The following is a 4,284-nucleotide window of genomic DNA, read 5'->3' on the forward strand; positions in this document are numbered from 1 at the left end:
AGAATCACAGTCACCTTATTTTTTTATCTTGGTATTTTGTCTTTCATCTGAGTAAGAAAAGAACTGTCTCTAAAAAGGACTGGTCGTTGACCAGAGAAGTCCACTTTTTTAATCTGGATATCTTGTCTCCATTATAAAAAAAAAATGAATTTGCTAGTATCACCACAGGTTTAATCAAACCTATTCCTATTCTAAGAGTTTCTCTATTCCAGAACAAGGAAGAATCATTTCCATGAAAGAACAATTAAACTTTGGTTATTCAAGAGACATCATCCAATGATATCTTCCACCAGTACCAAGTGGCCTTCTCAAATTGTATAATTGTGCCTATTGCCGTAGTTACTATTTGGCATCAGCCCAAGGCCTGGCCAGACATCACCATAATTATCATCATCATCATCATCATTCATCAAACATTTATTAAGTACCTACTATGTGCAAGGTACTTTACCAAGCACTGGACCAACACCCTCTGCCAACTAGGGTGACTACTGCCCCTTACCGCTCATACAGCCACCCTGAGAGAGGAAGAACAACTGTAGTTCAATCCAGTGCTGAACCCAATCCCAATCAGGGCTGACCAATTTCTTCTGTTATGCCACTTGGAAACTGTGAGCTATAAAATTCACTTTATCTATGGCTAATAATCTCCCACCTCCTATTTTCCTTATTATCCTTGTATTGAGCAATCACTGGCCCCATAGCAGCAAATGATCCCCCAACCCCACCTCCCATTCTCTCATCACCATTCTCCATTTGGCCCCACCAGTCCCGCTGCAATCCAATCATTTCCAGTCTGCCCTCTGGAAATCTTGTTCTGGTACACTAACTTCCCTTTATCCCATACCTCTTTTTCTCATGTTCCTTCCATCTACTAGTGCTCACAAAGACATGGCTTCTTGCTGATGACATTGCATCCCATGCTCTCCAGTACTGACTGTACCCTCTATCATAGCCTCCTACCACCCACCCACCCCCTCACACACACACATACCAGTTCAAGAGAGGATATCAGAACACTCATTAAGCCCCACCACAACTTCCAGATCCCCCTTTTACCACCATTACTCTACAATCTCTGCTTCTCTCAAGTCTATTCAATTAAAATTTTCCATTCAATCTATGTTATGGCTGTTATATTCTGGTCCCTATGTCATTCTCCCTAATTTCTCAAGGAGCTCAGCACCTGGCTCACCAGTTTCCTCTTCTCCCCAGCTCCTTCCCTTTAATATCCATTTAGATGCTCTCTCAAATTCCCTTACCTTCCTATTTTTCAGCCTACTTAAATGTTATGATGTTCTCCTTCACTCTACCTCATCCATACAAAGTGCTGATTACTCATTAGATCTCACCATTATCCACCAGTGTCCCATTTTCTTAATTAGCAACCACCATGCCTCTATCTTAATTATCATTCTATCTGTCCCTATCCTTCAATTCCCCCAAAACCTACTGTTCACCCACAGAGACCTCTCACTCCTCTATCCCTTGGTAATTTCTCAGCTATTAGCCCTGCTTTGACTTTGTTTTCTTAATTTTGAGCCTATTATTAGAGATTTCAACTCCACACTTCCCTCTGCTCTTGAATCCCCTATTCCCTTGCCCTATCTCTGCTCATTTCTTGCCACATCTAAATCCTGAATAAGTCTTACCATCTCCTTCCTTCCCTCCTACTTCTGGGCTACTAAACTGAGGAGGAAGTTATACTGTAAACACACACATGCTGATTGGATACCTTATGAATCCAGGTTACCCAACCTCAACTGGTCCCTCTTTATAGCAAGGTAGTCATTTTATTTCTCCCTAATTGATTCCTTATCCCACTCCCCACAAAAGCTACTCTAAACCTTTGCTTTCCTCCTGAAACTTCCCATACCTTCTCCTCCCCCTCTCAGTTGATAAAGTTTGTCCTTTACTGAGAAAATTGAGGCCATTTGACACAAGCCCCCTCTTTTCCCTTTCTCTTCATCTCAAAATCCCTTGACATCATCCCCCACTCTAACCTCCATTCCTCCAGTCTCTGACAATCAGGGGACTCTTCTCCTTGCGAAAGCCAACACTCCTACATGTGTACTTGATCTTCTTCTCTACAATTTTCTCCAACAGATTTCAGCCACTTCCCACCACTACCACCACCACCACTACCACTAAACTTCTCCCTATGTACTGGGTCCTACCCTACTGTCTTCAAACATGTCCAAGTCTTCCCCCAGACTTTAAAAAAAAAAATAACTTCACTAGACCATATCATCCATGGGTGTTTTAGAGCTAACCCAATTGACTCCCGACAGCCAACTATTAAATTTTCAACATGAGCATTTACACTTCAGATATTGCCAGTGCTACAAATTAGACTTGATTTATTGTTTTGTTAATTATCTAGACTTAAGAAAGTGATGGGGGAAATGTTAATGATGCAGATTACTCTTAAAAGTACTTTTTTTGACTGGGAGAGTGATGGGTCAAAGTCAGAGTGGTGGACATGGTCCTGGGGGTGGCAAGAGGGATGACAAGGACAAGAAAAAGAAATATGAGCCTCCAGTTCCAACTAGGGTGGGAAAAAAGAAGAAAACAAAGGGACCAGATGCTGCCAGCAAATTGCCACTTGTAACACCTCACATTCAGTGCAGGCTAAAATTATTGAAATTGGAGAGAATTAAAGATTATCTTCTCATGGAAGAAGAGTTCATCAGAAATCAAGAACAAATGAAACCACTGGAAGAAAAGCAAGAGGAAGAACGATCAAAGGTGGATGATCTGAGAGGTACCCCAGTGTCTCTAGGGACCTTAGAGGAGATCATTGATGATAATCATGCCATCATATCTACCTCGGTGGGATCAGAGCATTATGTCAGCATTCTATAATTTGTAGACAAGGATCTGCTAGAACCAGGATGTTCTGTCCTCCTCAACCATAAGGTTCCTGACGTGATAGGAGTTCTGATGGATGACACAGATCCCCTCATCATAGTGATGAAGAGAAGGCTACACAGGAGACATATGCTGATATTGGTGGATTTGGATAACCAGATTCAGGAAATTAAGGAATCTGTGGAGCTTCCCCTCACTCATCCTGAATATTATGAGGAGATGAGTATTAAGCCACCTGAAGGAGTCATTCTCTATGGCCCACCTGGCACAGGTAAGACCTTGCTAGCCAAAGCTGTGGCAAACCAGACCTCCGACACCTTCCTCAGAGTTGTTGGTTCTGAACTTATCGAGAAGTACTTGGGAGATGGGCCCAAACTCGTTTGAGAATTGTTCCAAGTAGCTGAGGAACGTGCTCCATCCATTGTCTTTATTGATGAAATTGATGCCATAGGGACCAAAAGGTATGATTCAAATTCAGGTGGAGAAAGAGAAACTCAGCAAATGATGTTGGAATTGTTGAATCAATTGGATGGGTTTGACTCTAGAGGAGATGTGAAAGTGATTATGGTCACAAACTGAATAGAAACTCTGAATCCAGCACTAATCAGACCAGGATGTATTGAACGAAAGACTGAGTTCCCTCTTCCAGACGAAAAGACCAAGAAGCGCATCTTTCAGATTCATACAAGCAGAATGACTTTGGCAGATGATGTAACTTTAGATGATTTGATCATGACTAAAGATGACTTGTCTGGAGCCGATATCAAGGCAATTTGTACAGAAGCTGGTCTCATGGCCCTAAGAGAACTCAGAATGAAAGTAACAAATGAAGACTTCAAAAAATCTAAAGAAAATGTACTTTATAAGAAATTAGAAGGCACCCTAGAGGGACTGTATCTCTAAATGACCCGTGCTGCCTCCATGAGAGTTGTTGGGAGCTTTCCAGACCCCCTGAAGTAATAACACTGGGAGGACTGAGGGGGCATCCATGCTCCAGTAGGTCTTTATGAGCAAGGGGTTTTTTTATATATATGTATTACTCAGACAGGATGTGTGGGGTACCCATTGAACCGTGCTAGTCTTTTGTTCACTGTGCTGCACTGTATTCCACAATAAAGTGTTCTCTTTTTTTAAAAAAAAAAGTACTTTTTTGGAAAGCTTTTTTGGAAGGGGAGGGGAGGAGGAGGGGGAAGAGGGAAAGGGAAGGGGAAAGTGGAAAGGGGAAGAGGAAGGGGGAGGGGGAAGGGGAAGGGGAAGGGGAAGAGGGAAGAGGGAAGGCTGTGTATACTCACTGCATTCCTTTCTTCTTCTCATATGCACTCCTCAGCCCTTTGCAACATGGCTTCCAGCCTCATCACTAAATTGAAACTGCCCTTTCCAAATTTATCAGTATTCTCCTGTTTGCTCTTTGCT

The 4,284-nt window shown here is 42.3% G+C and overlaps 1 pseudogene; it reads left to right on the forward strand.

Annotated features, from left to right (window-relative positions):
* Nucleotides 1–2,452: 2,452 nt before the first annotated feature.
* LOC110195833 (26S proteasome regulatory subunit 4 pseudogene) lies at nucleotides 2,453–3,776 on the forward strand (annotated as a pseudogene).
* Nucleotides 3,777–4,284: the final 508 nt, after the last annotated feature.

Source organism: Phascolarctos cinereus, unplaced genomic scaffold (genome assembly GCF_003287225.1).
Source record: "Phascolarctos cinereus isolate Bilbo 61053 unplaced genomic scaffold, phaCin_HiC Scaffold_726;HRSCAF=1367, whole genome shotgun sequence".
Classification (NCBI taxonomy): Eukaryota; Metazoa; Chordata; class Mammalia; order Diprotodontia; family Phascolarctidae; genus Phascolarctos; species Phascolarctos cinereus.